Source organism: Populus alba, chromosome 13, assembly GCF_005239225.2.
Source record: "Populus alba chromosome 13, ASM523922v2, whole genome shotgun sequence".
Classification (NCBI taxonomy): Eukaryota; Viridiplantae; Streptophyta; class Magnoliopsida; order Malpighiales; family Salicaceae; genus Populus; species Populus alba.
The window spans coordinates 14,477,623-14,498,946 of record NC_133296.1 but is presented as its reverse complement, the minus strand read 5'-3'; positions in this window follow the sequence as shown (position 1 = coordinate 14,498,946).

Below are 21,324 nucleotides of genomic sequence, written 5' to 3'. Positions count from 1 at the left end.
CTCCACCTGAAGCGTCTTCTCCTCATTTATGACTTTTATGGATTCTAAGTCGTTCATTGCTTTCATCCGATCTCGGCCCAATGAGTCCCTTTCTTCCTCGGCCAATTTCCTCATAGCTTTTTCTTTGGCCAACTGATGCTCTAATGATAGTCTCAAATCTTCCTTTGTTTTAAGCTCGGCTTGCAATCGTTTTACTTGCTCTCTTAGTTCTTCTTCGCAACTCACCCTTTTCCTTCGGGTGCCCACGGATTCTGAAATTTCTACCATGTCGGAGACTCTTCTGTCACGCCATTCGGGATACTTTTCACTAACTGTGGGATTTCTTGATCCATTTTCCTTCTTTATCAACAACAAAAAGTTCCAATCCTGTTTAATGCTTTCTAACATTTCCATGGCGGCCCCTTTATAGACCCCGGTAAATTGAGCTATGTCAATTGTCCTTGGAACACTTTGTATGCCCCCAAGCTGCCTTACAACTAAAGCAGGTGCATAACTGATGTATCCCGTTACTCCAATTAATGGTACCCAAGGCTTTTCTCCACAACTCATCAAGCTTGTCATATTCCTCATCCAAGGAGCTTTCCAATTAAAAATGCTTAATGGAAGCCTTTGCAATTTTACCCTCCAATCATCTTCCGAAAAGCTCTCCCATTCTTTTGATACGAACAACTCGAGTGGCTTTCGGTCAAACCACCAGAAATTATTGAATATTGGTGTCTCCGTTTCTATATGACTTAACAACCAGATGAATAGTAAAGAGACACAACACCTCATGGAACCTTTACCCGTTTTCTTGCAATGACTAAGAGATAGGAAGGTTTCCGCCAAAATCGCGGCACACGGGTTGATCTTTGTCTTTTCATATTCCACAAACAAATTGGCAGCTTCCAAACTGATAATTCCCGTAGTAGAGGGACATAGAACCAAACCAAATATTCCCAAAGCCAATATTCTATGTTTCTCTAATTTAGCATCCGGATTAGCTTTTTTAGCAACCAGCAACTCCTCTAGCCGTTTCCATCTAAGACCCCCAGAGTTATCTTTTTCTCTATACGGTATTAGTTGAGGGATCCCTAGCAATTTGGCAAGCTCATCCATGGTGTCGTCGATTCTCTGGCGGAAGTACACTTTGTAGGCATCTTCGGGGAATTCAGTCAACACACTATACTCTTCGATGGTAGGTGTCATGTCAACATTTCGGAAAGTGAAGCGTCGGTAATCAGGATCCCAAAAATGTATCATGGCTTTTATAGCTGATGGTAAAACTGGCACTTTCAAAAGGTGCAAAATCCTCCCATACTTCATAGCAAATTCTGCTTCATCTATCTGATACTTCATGAGTGAAAACAATCTGCTAGTGTCATTTATTATGCACCTGACATCTTTAAGTAGCGGTGTCCCACTGGCATTTGGTCTAGGGCAGTCTCCCTCGGTCATTTGCAAAGATTCAGATTCAAGTCCATACTCAACAGTGGTTACCTCACGAATAACGGTCATTATGTCACCCGAAAGTCCTGTAATGAAAATGCTTAAATGTTATGCTCATCTCAATGAAATTATATAGGGACCAACCTAAAGAATAGGTTCTAGTCATTAAATACATTTGGGTAGTTTTGCTATCTAGTCTCAAAGGTCTTTCGCATGCTCAGTGATCGTCCTCGAAAGGTTGATATGAGATTTACAAGCAGCGTGAAGATAGAGGCCCTGAGTAAAATCAGTTTGGCATATCAACCACTGTCGAGCAAACAAATCATGCGAGAGTTGGATAGTTTCACGAGCCTTACCCAGGCTAAAGCCATTGGGGTGCCGTTACTTCTCCACTTATCTTAAAGTTGGTACCACACGTATATATAAAAAAATATGAGCTTGAATGATATTCATATATATGCATGATAAATATGAATAATTACGCGTGCTAAAACAGTAAAAAAAATAATAATAATAAAATAAAATAAAATAAAATAATAAAATAAAATAAAATAAACAAAACAAAAATAAAAAACAAAAAATAAAATAATACACAAAAATACATAATAAACAATAAATAAATAAATAAATAAATAGATAACTTGATAAGCACCAACAAAAAAAAACGAAAAAATAAAAAATAAAAAATTTTAGCAATAAAAGAAACAAAAAAAAACAAAGCTTAGTCCTAAAGTCCCCAGCGGAGTCGCCATTCTGTCGCACCCGACATCGCGGCGGCCCTAAAAATAATTCTCTAAATTATTAAAAAGAACAGATTTCTGGCATCCGGTTCTTTTGGGAAAAAATCTCGTTTAAGGAGTCGCCACCTAGTATTATGGTCACTAGGAACCCTAACTGGTCAACAGAGATCCTATGGTACGGGACTGGTTGAGGCTAAGGAAGGTATTAGCACCCCTAGTGCACCTTACCTGAGGTAAGCTGCATTGCTGTTTTAATCTTAACTTGCTAAAATTTATTTTGATTTGTGTGTAAGAACATATGATATTATTGACTCTAACTTCAATGAATAAACCTAAGAAATAAATTTAAATCAATGCATGAATAAATCCAACTTTGGCGTCGGTAAATATTCCACCATAAATAATTCTAATTTAAAAAAAAAATCGACCACGAATAAATCCAACTCTGGCGTTGGTAAATATTCCACCACAAATAATTCTAATTTTAAATTCGACCGCGAATAAATCCAACTCTGGCGTTGGTAAATATTCCACAACAAATAATTTCAATTAAAAATTCGACCGCGAATAAATCCAACTCTGGCGTTAGTAAATATTCCACAACAAATAATTTCAATTAAAAATTCGACCGCGAATAAATCCAACTCTGGCGTTGGTAAATATTCCACAACAAATAATTTCAATTAAAAATTCGACCGCGAATAAATCCAACTCTGGCGTTGGTGATTATTCGTGGCCCTAAAAAAAAAACATGCAAAATTTTTGTCTTACACTTTTTATTTTTTTATTTTTTATTGTCTATATATTTTTTTTTGGGCTGGGCTGGGCCGGACCCAGCCCAGCATAATTTCTTTAGGGCTGGGCCTAGCTCAGCCTATATAGGCTGGGCTAGGCCCAGCCAGCCCGGCCACTGGCCCAAGCTAGTGGCCCGGCAAATGTTAATTAAGCTGCACGCGTGAAGCAAATTCACGTGTGCAGCAACTGTGCGAAGGTAATTAAATTACCTTCGCACAGTTCTTGCATTTGCAGAATTTAAACAGAAAATGAAGAGAAAGATGAGAACGGCTTACCTGTTTCTGGAGATTGCAAGGAGACTGGTCAACACAGTGACTCTGCTCTCGTCTGTTGTAGGCTCTTCCCTTTCTGTTTTCCTTTTGTTTCAGCGATGGTGAAGCTGACAACTCGCTGCTTGGGTTCCTTCTTTTTTCTGATTTGCAGGCGAGAGAGATGATTGAGAGGATGATGATACTAACGTGGGATTTCTGGGTTTTTTGCTTGTACTGATCTCTGTTTTTCGCTTTGGGTACTGCTGTTTGTCTTTGTTTTGTGGGTTTTTTGTTCTCTGTTCTGGGTCTCCAATTTGGTTCTGCCCTCTCCTTTTCTTTTTCTCCAACCAGCCCCTCGTGAGGTCGCCTTTGCTCAGCTTTATAGAGCCAGCGGCAGCCTCAGTGGTGGTAACGGCCGGCCTCTCCCCTAAATGCTCCGTAACCGACGCCTTCAATTGAAGAAAACGTCTGTGTCGGCTGCCAACGGACGAAACGTCTCTGCCTTTAATGGCAGAGCCGTTGCAGATTAATGGAGACGGTGAACAGTCATTTCCAAACGACGTCGTTTCCTGTTTCTGGAGGCTAGGAGTTTGGTCCGTGTAACTTTTAAAATTTGTAATTAAATCCCTGGTGAAAATGTGATTAGCCCCCTGCATTCGCGCGCCTTTTTCAATATAATCCTTGGAATTTAATTTCACAATTTGGACCCCAAACGTTTAATATTTCTTCAATTAAGTCCCTGATTTCATTAATTTAATTAAATCCAAGGTCCAATTAAGTCTAAAACTTACCAATTCTCCAATTAAGCCCCTAATTGGATTAATTAAATTAATTCCAAGCTTAATTAAGTCTCAAAACTTATCAATTCTCCAATTAAATCCTTGATTGGATGAATTAAATTAATTTCAAGCTTAATTAAATCTCAAAACTTATCAATTCTCCAATTAAACCCTTAATTGGATTAATTAAATTAATTCCAAGCTTAATTAAATTAATTCCAAAACTTTCAATCATTTTGCCATTAACCCAAATTTTAATTCATCCTTCATTTATTTCATTTTACTTATTTTTTCATCATTATTATTTTTCATCATCATTTTTTTTATCATTTTCAGTAAATAAAATAATAATAATAATTAGAATAAAATGATCAAAAATTGGGTTATAACAGATTCAAAGAACAGTACCTCTGCACATGAGATCAAGGTATTTACGTTAAGATTATGATAAGTTTTTTATTTAAGAAACAATATTTTTTATAAAATACTACCCCCAAAAAAAGAGAGGATGGATTAATAAAAAAAAAAGCTCTTTTTTTATCAAATATATATATATATATATATATATATATATCTTTATTGCAATAAAATCATGAAATTTTTTGTCCATATTTATTTTAATTGCTTTTAGTTTTTATGCAATAAAAACATTGCTCAATTTTTTTTTTCAAGAAAATAATCAATCCATTATTATTTTATTTTTTAATTAAAACTTATTTATAGATTATGATAGGTTGTTAAAAAAAAAAACAAAACAATTTTATAAAAACATTAGTAAAAAAAAATGGAACGTAGTAATAAGGAAAATGGTTTTTGTTTTAAAAAAATATAGATACCTTTTTTATTTTTATTTCAAATCAATTTAAATTATTTTTTTATCCTATGGAATTTAAATTATTTATAAAAATTAATTTTATTATTATATAATAAAAATAAAAAGATTAAAAGTATTTCGCAGCAGGAAATCAAATATCTTCAATATATATCCATAGCCCACAGAGAGAGCACTGCATATTAACATATAATATGTTTTTTTTTTTTTTTTGACAGGGAAAAGAAGTTGATACAAATAAGATCGATAAAAAAAGAGCCATCACCAAAGGACAAAATAGTGGTTGGGTATTTTCCCATGGTATTAATATTGCTTTTCTTCCTTACTTTTTTCCCCCCTTGCCATCCCTAATATTTTAAACTTCAAGAAAATTATATTAAAACATTCTAAACCATTCCAGAAAATTACTTGTTCTGGGAAAGGCATTTGAATTAGGTCAATGCTTTTGGATGCAATTGAGCAAGTGCCAAGAACTCATTAAACAATTAGCCATGTGATGACATTATCAATCTTATTCTTCAATGCCCGCCCTAAGAAATACCTATTTGAGATTTTCCCTGTTACTGGACTACCCGTGTCACTACCAAAAGAGGAAACAAGAAGCATGATAGGGAATCTTCTAGTGGTAGCAGTGCTTGTTGCTGGTGTAACCTTTGCGGGTGTTATACAATTGCCACAATTAAGGGATAACAATAACTCGAGTGATCGTCGTCATGAATTTAACACTACTTATGAGAAACTTCTGTATAGTTATTTAGTTTTCGATGTGGGGGCTTTATCTTTCTCTCTGGTGGCAGCTCTATTCCTTCTTGTGCCAAGCTTTAGTAATCCCAGATTTCAATTATCTGCAGTTTGGTTTGTTTGGCTATTTTCATGATGTTCTGGGCATTCCTTTTGTCTGTGAGAATAGCATTAATAGGATCCCATCGTTCGTTTTTAACAATCTTCATTACAGGGGTGGTCGTTGTTGTTCCTTCGATTATTCTGCTATTTGTCATCCAAGTTCTTCTAAAAGTGCACTTGCACCCTTTCTACTACGGCCTTTTCTTCTTGTTTTTCTACGGTAGCTGGCGGCTGCCTAATAAACTCTCTGATCTCAAGAGGAGTTCAGGATTTTGAGATCGATCATATCTTGGATTGTGTCTGGCGAGCGATTGGAGTAATAATTTGAACTTTGTAATAACTCTTGAGTTTCCAATTGAATGTATGCGCACTTCTACTTTTATATATATATATATATATATATATATATATATATATATATATATATTTTAAGCATGCATTTACTAGACTCCTGTTGTTGTTGTTGGATTGAGTAAAAAAAAATAAATCAAATATTCAAATTAAGATATCAATGTTAATTAAAGATATCAACTTGGTTGGTCTTAACAGTATTAAAATGGCCGTCCCAAAAGCATTGACACGGTGCATAACGATAAAATCAACAAACATCCATCCCATCGCTCCTCTAATTTGAATCAATAAGGTTAATAGGTTCAAGGCATTTGCTTTAGATTTGACGTCACCCTTAAGTAGATAAAAAGAGAACTGCATGATTTTTTCAAGGTAAAAGGAAGAGCAATTTAAAAAAAATGTTTTGTTCTAACAAATACAGCAAAACACTACCCCCACCATCAATAGAAGAGAACACAATATTACAGATTGTGTCCCACGTTGTCATTTGATCATAAGTTTTTTAAGTTGTCTATAGTCTATATATACACCAACCCTCCATCAACAGAAGAGAACACAATACATAATGCAGATTGTGTCCCACGTTGTCATTTGATGATAATTTTTTTTTTGTCTACAGGTATTCCATTTTGAAATTGCGTTATTTTACAAAAAATAAATTTTTTATTAAAATTATTTTTTATATATATTTTTAAATTGTTTTAATATATTTAAACAAAAACAGTATAATAATTAGTAATTACCGTACTATTAAACAACCCTCCATACTGATTAAAAAAAAAAAAAAGAGCAAAGGAGAAGAGAACTCCTGCTTTCCCTCCTGCCCCTTGTCAACTATGATCAGGTCATTTTCAAGCTTGCATTTCAGACTGTTTCTGTTGCAACCTTTCACTCTATCTTTTGCAAGCTTTGAGACTATTATAGAAGCACTCTATCTTTTGCAAGCTTTGAGACTATTATAGAAGTCGTTTTTTTTCAAAGGGGCTTTGAATGATGACCCCCTTGATCGCGGGGCTTCTCTCTCATCATTGAATGGCCTTTTAGGCCTCATTCTTGTCTGATATTGATAATACAGAGGAAATAAAAGACAAGACGGTTGGGCAAGGTGGTCATTATTATCTAAGTTACTGTTTGTTTATTGAAAAATAATTTTTTTTTAAAAATAAATTATTTTATAATGTTTGGTAGTGTAATGAAAAATAAGTTGGAAAACACTTTCCAGGGTTTGGTTATGTCATGAAAAATAAGTTGGAAAATTACTTATAAATGTTTATTTTTATTAAGTTTATTAAAATAATAAGGAACAAATCTTACAAATTAAAAAGTTGAATAAGAATGAAATTGAAAAAAAATATAATTTCATAAATTATTTCAAATAAAATAAATAATAATCAAAATAAAAGAGATCAAATCTAAAAATAAAAGATGAAGAAATTAAAATAATAATAATTAACATTTCATAAATTATTTCAAATAAAATAAGTAACAATAAAAAAAATAAGGACCAAATTTGATAAATAAAAAATTTTAATAAAAAAAAAAGATAAGGAAAAAGCAAATAACAATTATAAAAATGAGGATCAAAGTTAATATAAAAATTAAATTTTAAGAGATGAAATTGAAAAATAATATTCAAAATAAAAAATATATATAGCAATCAAAAGTTTGAGGATCAAATTTGATATAATTAACAAATAATATGACATTTCTAAATTTTTCATAACTTCTGGAAAGTATTTTCCGCCCAAATTTTTCAAGAAAATACTTTCTTGAAAACCAAGTTAAATTTTTTTTTTTACTAAAAAATATTTTTCGTTGATCAATTTTTCTAATAGCAAATAAATATAAAAAAAATTTAAAAAATTATTTTCCAAGAAACAAATAAAACCTAAAATAACAACTTCTGTAATAGTGTGAAAGCTTGCAAAAAGTCGCAAAAGATAGAGTGAAAGGTCGCGACAGGAACAGTCTGAAATGCAAGCTTGAAAATGATCTGATCGTAGGATGTCAAGTCTTGTCTTGAGCAAATGTCATGAACCTTTAAACATTATTGCATCAAATTAGAGCAAGGGTGGGACGATGTTTGTTGACTTTATCGTAATGCAACGTGGTCAATGCTTGGCCATATCCTTGTTCTTGTTGAGCTTGTTTTAAGGGGTGATTTTGGGACGGCCATTTTAATACTGTTAAGACCAACCAAGTTGATATCTTTAATTTATTGAAATTAAAGACATTGTTGACCTAAATTGTTTCATTTATGGACAGTGGATAACAATATTAAAGCCAGGATATCATTTGGTTCTGGAACTTGTTTCGGTTCCATACAATCTAAGACTTCTTTCACTTCATCCCTTGTAAAATCTTCATGTAAGTGAGAGCTCTTATCATCTGTGGCTCGCCCTAAACATTCTTAATCACCTTATCAACTTGATCCAATCAAACCAGGCTCGTTGTGATCACTTCAACCATATTGTTCACCTTTCTGATCTTGTTTCTTGTTACGTTCTAATCACAACTCAGTGTAATTCTTTTAATCTAACCATTTCCTCCCTTATTTATATTAAATAATCCATAACTTAATCAAACAAAAAGTAAAAGAAGATAAAAAGATATAAATAATGATCATGTCATTTAAGTTGCTTTAAATTTTATAATAATAAAAGATTTAAATTACGTTAATACTCTGATTAATTTTCAGTTGAGTCCTTTTTTCTGAGAACAAACTAACGAAATCAAGTGATATAGTTTATATTATTACTTTAAAAAATTTAGTATAATTATAAATTTAATTTAGTATAATTATAAATTTAATTAATTGAGTGGATAGGGTTTCTGTTATAGACAAGGATGCCGCTGCTAGGTGAACATGGCTCGGCAAAACATTAACTTTTATCATACGGTACATGCTTTGCAGCTGATTCTTTTGTTGTTTTTTAATCTTTTCCTTCGTCTCTACTTTTCTCTTGGCAAAAAAATTGAATGCATACTTTACTGGCGCATATTCATTGAAACTAATAATACTCTAATCACCTGTTAGAGAACAAGAGGTAATAATTAATTGGTTTTTGGATTGAGATGCAACGTTACTTAATTTTTAATCAATTGGTTGCATGTGATTTGTTGAAAATATATAAACAAATATATATTTTTTTGTAGCAGTTGGTTTCCAAGCTAACTTATATGAATTTTAACTATTTTTTCAAGGTTCTAAAACTAATAATCAGGCAAATATTCATTAGCTCTGTGATTTATGACATATGAATTGCTAATCTTTAGAGAATAAACTTAGGTCTGACCAGTTAAACCCCCTTAATATCAAATAATATAATATACAAACATGCTAATATAATTCATATTTTCCTCCTTTCCTTTTCCTTTTCTAGATGCTGCTTTAACCATGGCCAAGGCTGCTCTCTCCTTCTGGTCTATTTAAATTAGAAGTCCAGCTGTCTGATATGTATAGCTGATTCAACCAACACCATATTTTCTTTTGCCATGTCTAGCGTAGCAATAAACATTGATGAAAACTCGATTCGGAGAGATCACATGGCAAATGCAATGATAGATAGGCAGTTGCATGAGTTTGTGAGGCAGAACATAAATACTGGGGAATTTAGAAGGCTTGTCCAGCAACGTTCAGCGGAGAAGCTAGTGACACCCTGCGGGAATACACTACTTCACGTAGCTGTAAGCTATGGTTGTTTTTCTGTGAGAATAGTATTAATAGGATGCCATGGTTGGTTGTTAACAATCATCATTACAGGGGTGGCCGTTGTTTTTCCTTCTAAAAGTGCTCTTGCACTATTTCTACTACAGCCGTTTTTTAGTGTTTATCTACAGTAGGTGGTGGCTGCCTAATAAACTCTCTGATATCAAGAAAAAGCACAATCTTTAGTAGGATCAGAGGTCGGGATTCTGGGATCGATAACATCTTGGATTGTGTCTGGCTAGCGATTGTGGTAATAATTTGAACTTTGTAATAACTCTTGAGTTTCCAATTGAATGTATGCGCACTTCTACATATATATATATATATTAAGCATGCATTTTGTTAGGTATTGCCATTAGTGGGACTACCCTACCACCAAACAAAGTGACCACCACCACCAAGCAAGTGGCAGCATCATTAGTGCCACTAATGGTGGCATGTTTTAAGGGAGTCTTGTCCCCTACATGTGCTGGAGAATGCCTATAAAGGAGGCTTATATTTGAGAGCAAGATTGAGAGGGTGAGAACGTGAGGCTTGTAGAGAGTGGAAGAGAAAGAGAAGAGAAAGGGCTGCTGCCCATGGCAGCAGCCCTGCAGCTGCAAGAGCAGCAGAGATGTGAGTTGAGTGGATGATCCTCCTCCATGTATTTATTGTATTCTTTCTCTACTCTAATAAAATGGACTCTCTCCCGTGGATGTAGGCGGTTTTGCCGAACCACGTAAAATATTGTGTCTCAGTGTGCTTCCCTTCGTTGAGCAATTATCAGTTCATCACCGGTCACCGGATTCCGCGCCCAACAATTGGTATCAGAGCTTATGGTTTGAAGTGGTGTTTGATTTTTTCTCAAAAATGAAAGTTGTCAAAATTATGTTTTGACCATACCATCGTGTAGAGGCGGACGATACGAAGCCACCGGTGAAAACGGCGTCAAAATCGGAAGTCGGACATGGCCGCACTCTCCATCACTCTCCGGCAAGGCGTCTGTCCACGCGCGCAGACGCGCCCCACGCTTGCCACGCGTCAGCATCATGGGACCCACATGCCACGTCATTAGCCGCGAGCCGAGCCAAGCCTAAATGGAGCCGAGCCGAGCCGCGAGCCGAGGGAAAGGATTCTGTGCAGCAGAGTCTACGTGCAACTGGATCTGAGATTGAATCTGAGTCGTTGATAAGGCCAGAATTGTTATGATCGAATCTTAGCCGTCTGAAGTGCGATTTGGACGATTCAAGACATGTTTCCAGCTAAGTTGATCATTCCGGATGCAATGGTACGGTCCGATCGTTGAGATTCGAGACCGAAAATGGCAGTGGTGAATTATTGAAGAGAGATTGCCCGATCAGGAGGCATCTGAGGGTCATCATGGTGGTCGATGGAGAAGAAGAAGAAGAAGGTGCACATGTTTACCCAATTACATGTGCTAAACTGTTAAATGGAAAAATGTAATGCCTTGATGGAAGGCAAAATTGGGACACTCTGGACACCCGGTTATGTGGACAATTAAAGGTGAAGAGTGAAAACTGATGAAGACCAATCTTGACGAATCTAAGCACTAGTAGTCTTGCCAGATGTTGAGAAATCAGGTATAAAACCAGTATATTCCAGATCACTTGCAAAGGAAAGCCGCAACAAAGCTAGCAAATGGTTGTATATACGGAGAGACAGTACGATGGATAGATATGGCCTAAGAAGTTCTGTCTAGGAGATTGGGTTTTAAGCGGGACCGTTGTGACCCCTCCAATCTTTCCTGGGAACTTGCTTAGTGGAAGGATTATCCATACGGTACTATTTTCGTATATGTAACAGTTTGTAATGAAACTGATGAAGACTAGCAGGATGACGGCACAAGGGGAACAATTGGGTTCCGTATGATCAAGGATCTGATGGAGTGGTGATTTCTCTAAAGAAGTTAGATTCGGTGACTGTAATTTATCGAGGGGAGAATTGATGAAGACCCTGATAATGGAAGAGAAATACAGCAAGGGGATAAAGATTGGCACCCTATTTTGACTTGGACAGGTGTTGTGACAGGATGAGCTGCTGTCAAACATAAGCAAGGAATGGGGAGAAATCTGGAGAACAGAAATTGCACGAGGGCACACAGAGATTGTGCAAGAGTACCCGGAGGATCCAACGAGGTACTGTGATGAGACAACAGGTGCAAGGAGAAGAAGAGTTCCCAGATGAAGCTCAGAGCAGAGACTGTGTACAACAGGAAGTCTCTTGTGCTCTTGATGAAGACAACAGGCGAGGACCTTTCCAATGCATGCAAGAATGGAAAGATGAGTTGTTGCAGAGGCACCTAATTAAGGGGGTGCAAATGCCTATGATAAAAGGCGAAGACACCAAAGAGAGTGGTGTAGGTGGAGCTGTCAAGCAGAAAGGCGTAGAAGCTCCAAACATAGAAATCGAGGTGGAGGATTGCGAGGAGTATACCGCAACTTTCTCTTTCTATGTAATCAGTGGTAGTAATCTCTCCCAAGTCCACATGGTGGTAGAGAATCTTGAAGCCACTGGAGTCATCCCGATGAAGGAGGATGAGACCGCTCCAAGACGAGCGGAGACACCTCGGATGGAAGGTGTGAGGGCCATGAAATGAGCCCAGTTCAGACCGCCGCATGACGACGAGCGGAGACACCTCAGGAGAAGGTGTAAGGGCCATGATAGGAGCCCCAGTTCAGAACGCCCCAGAGCCGATGTGATGGCTAGATATAAGTGGACAGATGGATAGCCAATGAAGTGGCTATGATGAGTATGAAGACAATTGCAGGATTGACTTTCATGGATATTGCCCCCATGCTAAAGATCAATGAGCTAGAAGACATTTGCCTTGGACAATAAGTGGATAACTTGTGGAGCATTAAGACGCGGCTGCTATGAAGGAGCAGAGGGCATGCGCAGGTTCCGGGAACGAGTTGACTCTTGTCAAGGTGGTGAGCTCGGAGATGGCATTGTAATACTCAGAGTATGAAGACAAATATGGATCAACCTTTAATGGGCTATCCCCATGGTTAAAGGTGGAGAGCTACCTGGACTCTTACGACTAAGAGCGAGAGACTCATGGAGAAGTAAGGCGTGGTTCCTACGGTGGAACAGAGGGCAGGCGCAACTCCTGGATGAGTAGACTCTTGGAAGAGTGGTGGGCTTGTGATCATATTGAGATACTCAGATAATGACTGTCGCACTTGGGAATATCAGTTTGAGGGGGTGCTGTAAGCCTTGGTGTGAGGCTTGATAAATCATTCCGGACCGACCATGGTTGATACGCTCGAAGGGGAATGTTCCCAGAGACAAGCGTTAACATTCTTCAGATGTGATGTGTGAGACCATCTGGTTGAAGTGATCCTTTGGTGTAAGCAAGGGTGTGCTTTGGCGACTCTGGTGATTGAAAGGTTTGGCGAGTACCTGTAAACTTGGCCACGGACGCTCTCAGAATGGTAAGCTTGGAAAAGCTGCAGAATGCAAGCTTGTGCTGATGAAGCAAGAGGACAATTGCCCACATAAATGGCAAAGGGGGTGATTGTTAGGTATTGCCATTAGTGGGACTACCCTACCACCAAACAAAGTGGCCACCACCACCAAGCAAGTGGCAGCATCATTAGTGCCACTAATGGTGGCATGTTTTAAGGGAGTCTTGTCCCCTACATGTGCTGGAGAATGCCTATAAAGGAGGCTTATATTTGAGAGCAAGATTGAGAGGGTGAGAACGTGAGGCTTGTAGAGAGTGGAAGAGAAAGAGAAGAGAAAGGGCTGCTGCCCATGGCAGCAGCCCTGCAGCTGCAAGAGCAGCAGAGATGTGAGTTGAGTGGATGATCCTCCTCCATGTATTTATTGTATTCTTTCTCTACTCTAATAAAATGGACTCTCTCCCGTGGATGTAGGCGGTTTTGCCGAACCACGTAAAATATTGTGTCTCAGTGTGCTTCCCTTCGTTGAGCAATTATCAGTTCATCACCGGTCACCGGATTCCGCGCAACTAGACTCCTGTTGTTGTTGTTGGATTGAGTAAAAAAATCAAATTAAGATATGAATGTTAATTAAAGATATCAACAGCTTGGTTGTGTTGGGTATGCAACCAAAGTCCCACATTGGCTAGAAATGGGGAGGATCAAGGGTATATAAAGATGGACAAATATCTCCATTGGTATGAGGCCTTTTGGGGTATAGCCCAAGAGCAAATCCATGAGGGCTTAGGCTCAAAGTGGACAATATCATACCAATGTGGAGATAAGTGGTGTCCGTAGTCCCTACAAGTTGTATCAGAGCCTTGCCCCGGAGTTAGCCATGATGGATGAATCCTCGGAATGCCGAACAAAAGGTGGTGGGGCCCCCCAAGCAAATCACGATGTAATCCGTGGATCAGCTCTATTGGATAGGCGGTGTGCTTCACGGACGTGTCCTGGCTCCAACACGGTGAAGAGGAGTTGACCTAGAAAGAGCAAACTCTCAAATCAGGTAGTGCTCTCCGGATGCTTCATGGATGTGTCCTGACCCCAACACGGTGAAGTGGAGAATGAAGAATCATGGTTGATAGAGAGTGGACGGATGAATGATTGTTTGAGGGGAGGCTCGGTGGTCCTTTATTTGAGGGGAGGATTGTTGGGTATGCAACCAAAATCCCACAAAATCCCACATTGTTGGGGAGGATCAAGGGTATATAAAGATGGACAAAATGTCAATTTGTGTTGGACTGTATATATTGAGAAAGCTTGGCCAATACAATAGTGACTGTTATTTCCTGACAGAAGTATAGATGAATTGTATGATTCGTTGTTATATCATTCATTGGCATAATGTGAAGGTGCATAATGATTTGAAGTAAGGAGGCGATAGAAAATGATATCACATTGATGGTGATTTGATTGTTTTTGGTTGAAAAATGAGCTTATATATTTTATATATCTTAAGATATTTAAGAAGGGTATAGTAATTATTTTTTAAAATATTTTTGTTTCAAATATTTTTTTTAAAAAACATTTATTTTTAATATTAACAATGTGGAGATAAGTGGACAATATCATACCAATATGGAGATAAGTGGTGTCCGTAGTCCCTACAAGTTGTATCAGAGCCTTGCCCCGGAGTTAGCCATGATGGATGAATCCTCGGAATGCCGAACAAAAGGTGGTGGGCCCCCCCAAGCAAATCACGATGTAATCCGTGGATCAGCTCTATTGGATAGGCGGTGTGCTTCACGGACGTGTCCTGGCTCCAACACGGTGAAGAGGAGTTGACCTAGAAAGAGCAAACTCTCAAATTAGGTAGTGCTCTCCGGATGCTTCATGGATGTGTCCTGACCCCAACACGGTGAAGTGGAGAATGAAGAATCATGGTTGATAGAGAGTGGACGGATGAATGATTGTTTGAGGGGAGGCTCGGTGGTCCTTTATTTGAGGGGAGGATTGTTGGGTATGCAACCAAAATCCCACAAAATCCCACATTGTTGGGGAGGATCAAGGGTATATAAAGATGGACAAAATGTCAATTTGTGTTGGACTGTATATATTGAGAAAGCTTGGCCAATACAATAGTGACTGTTAATTCCTGACAGAAGTATAGATGAATTGTATGATTCGTTGTTATATGATTCATTGGCATAATGTGAAGGTGCATAATGATTTGAAGTAAGGAGGCGATAGAAAATGATATCACATTGATGGTGATTTGATTGTTTTTGGTTGAAAAATGAGCTTATATATTTTATATATCTTAAGATATTTAAGAAGGGTATAGTAATTATTTTTTAAAATATTTTTGTTTCAAATATTTTTTTTAAAAACATTTATTTTTAATATTAACATATTAAAATCATATAAAAAACACATATTATTTTCATTCTTGGCATGGATTTTGTTACAAAATTTATGAGACACCAAATTCTTTGCCTAAACACCACGTTCATCAAACCCTTTTGATGCAATGTTTTTTTTTTTATGGAAGATCCAGCAAATCTCTTTGAAAACTAGAATGAAATGCTCACTTTTATATATATATATATATATATATATATATATATATATTCAAAAATATTCAAAATTCAAAATTATTTTTAGAGCACGAAAAGATAAACCTTCAAACTATAAAAGATCAAATTATTAGAAAAATAGCTAGATTAAAAGATTTGACAAGATGAGATGAAGGAAGAAAAAAAAAAGGTTATTGGTGCTTCAATTAATGACTTTCAATATTGTTATCCTCTAATTAGTATTAATAATACTTATTTTTATGGTAAGTGCTACGCTAAGATGTTGGTTGTAGTTGCTTATGATACGAATAATAGAATTTATCCATTATATTTTTTTGATATAGAATAAAAGACAAACAAACCTAGTTTCATTTTCCGAGATATTCATGTAACCGATGCAATATGCCTCTGATATCTGAGAAAGAATTGATTGGTATAACAATATGATTTTATATTTATTGAATACCAAAATAGTTTTATTGTGGATGATGACTACTAATTAGTTTTTAATATATGTATATAGATTAATTACTTGGTACGGCAAGCTTAGAAAGCAACAATAATTATCTGTAAAGATGTCGATAAGATGGGATATAATGTGGCCAACATCACCCTCAATTTATGTTGTGACGAACTTCAAGAAGTTAGGGAGGTTCAATGTCTTGAAGCAACATTAATGGAAGATGACATTGCTTATCGTTAAAGTGTTAAGGATGTTGGCTCGTCCATGATCATTCCAAGTCCATCAGTGTACTAGGATGATATTGGTTCTCCTCAAACCTACATGGATATTTCATACCCGGCCTTGAATTGAATGAGCTGGGAGATTATTAGATATAATTATATGTTGTAATAATTATGAATAGATGTATTGTTAGTTTAATTTTTAATAAAATGTTATATTATCTTAATCATTAGTGTATATTTATTATTTATGATTTAATATATTACATGCTGCTTCTATAAATTGCATTTTAATAAAAAAAAAAATTGGTTACTTTTTTATTGTACAAATTATTGTTTTTTTTTTTTTTTGAAAATTAAGAGCAAAATAGATTACTCCTAGATGTCTCTATTAAATGAGTCATAGATGACATATGGAAAAATGATCTTCCCAAGCAATGTTTTGAAACCCGGCCCGGCGGGTCGACCCGGGATCCGGCTAACCTGGGACTGGAACTGGGCCAAGTTGAAGAAAAAAAAGAAGAAAGGAAAAAACCTGATGTGACCCGGCGGGGTTGACCTAGCAAGATCCGGCCGCAAACCCATTGACTTTTGTTTTTTTTTTTTACCAACACGACGTCGTTTTAATTATTTTTTTTAAATGACCCAGCCGACCCAGTAACCCGATCAAAACTCAAAACCCGGGTCTTGAACCGGGCCGGGTCTTAAAACTATGTTCCCAAGCTAAGATATCTCAAGTTGCAACACCGCTTTTGTTGCCTCGTGCTCCTTCTGAGGACTACATCGTAGGTGGAGAGAAGATACCACGGGGCATGATTGTGATGGTCAGTGTATGTGCTTTATATAGGGTTCCAAAGTTGTGGGAAGAGGATGAGAGCTTCGAGCTACAAAGATCTAAAAATATACCAACTAGTGATGTTTGAATCTCTACTATTGATATCGAATATCCAATTTGCATTGATATTAATATTGATGCATATTGCGACTCGGTGAGCTAATTAAGATTACTAGGGATAAAATAAAATAAAATAAAAAAACAAAAGTTGTCATCTGATAATCAGTGGCCATAACTAATTTTTGAAGGTTCTAAATAATATATATATATAAAATTTTATTATTATATAAATAAATAAAAGTATCAACGAGATCAAATATCTACGTCCCATCCCTCCTCTAATTTGAATCAATAAGGTTCCAGGTTCAAGGCATTTGCTTTAGATTTGTGATAATGTAAAAAGTTTTTTTAAAAAATTATTCTAATATATTTTGTATAATGTTAAAAAATTAAAAAAATTATTTTAATATATTTTTAAATAAAAAATCACTTTAAAAAACAACAACTATTTTACTTTGAATTACCCCATTAATAATCTCTTTGACTATCAATCTTGGTAAAAAGGCAAAAGAGAATTTTGAGGTGTATAACTGAACTCATCAGGTCTTGATTTTGTTTTTTAAATTTCATCAGTTCGAGAATCACTAGAAATTTATATAATCGTTAACTTCAAAGTCTTAAAAAATTAGTCGAAACGCGCTTAAACTGACCCGAATATCTATTATTAAAAAAAAAAAAAAAAAAAGCAAAGGAGTAGACTATTCTCTTGATTACGAGTGTTCGGTTAAGTTAGTATATTTTTTAAAAAAATATCGCTTAAGTTGTGCACAAGTTCTACACTTAAAAAATTGGCAAGTTCTGCACAATCAATCAAAATAAGGTCTACACTTCCAAGATTAGCTCTTGGAAAGCGAAACTTGACAACTATTCTCTTGTCCCGACTTTGGAAATGAAAGATCGGAGTCTGGACGAAGTACCTTCCTAGCATCTAAGAGAACATCCATCTCCATCAATATGGACCGAATCAACACAGACCGAGTCCAGAAAAGACTTAAGACTAGCAAGTTGCATAGACTAATACTTTTTTTTCTGTTTTTTCTTTTTCTTTTTCCAAACGAAAGCGATTTCATCCAATAAGACTTCGCTGGCATTGTCTGAAAATTCAGCATCAGTGGCTTCGACCTGGTCAGACAATAGCTAAAACTATAAAAGACAAAAAAACAATTTTTACATACTCTATTAACTCTACAGAGAAAAAACAAAAAAAAGACGCCCTTACAAGTCATAAAATCAGTTTCTCACATATTGTTAGGAGTGCTCGACACGTTTGTTTAGATAATTTACAAGTTATAGTTTGTTATTAGGACACTATCGTTAAGTGTTATATATTTGTTTTTTTAAATTATTTTCTATTTAAAAATATATTAAAATAATTTATTTTAAATTACTTTAAACATAACACATTAAAATAATTTAAAAATATTAAATAAAAAATTAATTTAATGAAAAGAGGATGAGAGCTTCGAGCTAGAGAGATCTAAAAATATATCAACTAGTTAATTTCGAATCTTTGCTATTGATATCAAATATCCAATTTGCATTGATATTAATATTGATGTCTAGTGTGACACAGTGAGCTAATTAAGATTATTAAGGATAAAATTAAAAAAAAAAGTTGTCGTCTGATAATCAGTAACCATAACTAATTTTTGAAGGTTCTAAATAATATATATAACAATTTTTATTATTATATAATTAAATAAATAAATAAATAAAAGTATCTATGAGATCAAATATTTTCATCCCATCCCTCCTCTAATTTGAATAAATAAAATTCACAGGTTCAAGATCAAATATATTCACAATATTGTTGTTCTAATTTGAATCAATAAGGTTCACAGGTTCAAGGCATTTGTATTAGATTTGTGATAATGTCAAAAAAAAAAAAAAGGAAAAAAAAAGTAAGATTCACGTTACTTAAGATTCCATTGACATGCAGTTTGGTCTATTTAAATTAGAAGTCCAGCTGTCTGATATGTATAGCTGATTCAACAAACACTATATTTAATTTCTTTTGCCATGTCTAGCGTAGCAAATATGGATTCTTTGCATGGATTTTGTTAGAAACTTTATGAAGCACCAAATTCTTTGCCTAAACACCACGGTCATCAAACCCTTTTGATGCAATGTTTTTTTTATAAAATATTTTTTCAAGTTTATCTAATATATATAAAATATTTAATATAAAATATTTAATCACTTACAATTGTCATAACCCAATTTTTGACCTTTTTATTTTTATTATTTAAAAAAAAAGATGATGAAAAATAAAAATAAAATAAATGAAGGATTAATTAAAATTTGGGTTAAGGGCAACATGATTGGAAGTTTAAAGATTTAATTAAACTCTTGACTAGTTTAATTAATTAAATCAAGGGTTTAATTGGAGAAATTGATTTAATTAAAATTTAGATTATTTTAATTAATGAAATCAAGAGTTTAATTGAAGAATTAATGAATTTGAGGAATTAATTAAACTTTGATTTAATCAAAAACCCAAAGCAAATTATAATTCACTTGGTACAGTGGCAAACGAATTATAATTCACTTGACACAGTGGCAAGTGAATTATATCACTTGCTACAGTGCAAGCGAATTATAATTCACTTGCTACAGTGGCAAGTGAATTATAACACTGGCTACTGTGGCAAGTGAAGGCGTGCGCTACGCACGCCGAAAGGAAAGTGTTTTCCTTTTCTAACAGAAGGAAAACACTTTCCTTCGAGCACGTTATTAATTCTAGGTGGATGGAATTCAGTTTTCTTTCATTATTTTCCTTTATCGTTGTCAAACATAGGAAAAGCAGGAAAGTGAATTCCAGGAATTCACTTTCCTGCAATCAAACACGGCCTTTATGAAGCACCAAATTCTTTGCCTAAACACCACGGTCATCAAACCCTTTTGATGCAATGTTTTTTTTATGAAAGATCTAGCAAATCTCTTTTTAAAACTATATATATTCAAAAAAATATTCAAAATTATTTTTAGAACACGAGAAGATAAACCTTCAAGTTGTAAAAGATCAAAATATTAGAAAAATAACTAGATTGAAAGATTTGATAAAATGAGATGAAGGACAAAAGAAGAAGAAGAGGTTATTGGTGCTTCAATTGATGACTTTCAATACTGTTATCCTCTAATTAGTATTAATAATACTTATTTTTATGGTAAGTGCAAAGTTAAGAAGTTGGTTGCAGTTGTTTATGATATAAATAATGAAATTTATCCATTATATATATGTTTTTGATATAGAATAAGAGACAAACAAACCTAGTTGCATTTCTCGAGATATTCATGTAACTCGATGCAATATGTCTCTAATATCTAAGAAAGAATTGATTGGTATGCAATATGATTTTATATTTATTAAATACCAAAATAGTTTTATTGTGGATGATGACTAATAATTAGTTTTTAATATATGTATATAGATTAATTACTTGGTACGAAAAGCTTAGAAAGCAGTAATAATTATCTGTAAAGGTGTCATAAGATGAGATATAATGTGGCCAACATCCCCCTTAATTTATGTTGTGACGAACTTCAAGAGGTTGGGGAGGTTTAACGTCTTGAAACAACATTAGCGGAAGATGAAATTGCTTATCGTGAAAGTGTTAAGGATGTTGGCCTATCCATGATCATTCCAAAACACTTTAAAAAATAACAATTATTTTACTTTAAATTACCCCATTAATAATCTATTTGACCATCGATCTTGGTAAAAAGGCAAAAGAGAATTCTGAAGAGTGTAACTGAACCCATTAGGTCTTGATTTTGTTTTCTAGATGTCACTAGTTTGAGGATCATTAAAGGTTTATATGATTGTTAACTTTAAAGTCTTAAAAAATTAGTCGAGATGCGATTAAATTGACCCGAATATCTATTATTAAAAAAAAATAAAGGCAAAGGAGAAGACTATTCTCTTGATTACGAGTGTTCGGGTAAGTTAGTAAATTTTAAAAACATATCGCATATGTTCTGCACAATCAATCAAAATAAGTTGTACTTTAAAAATTGGCAAAAGCGAGAGGGGATTAGATTTTTCTGTTTTCTTT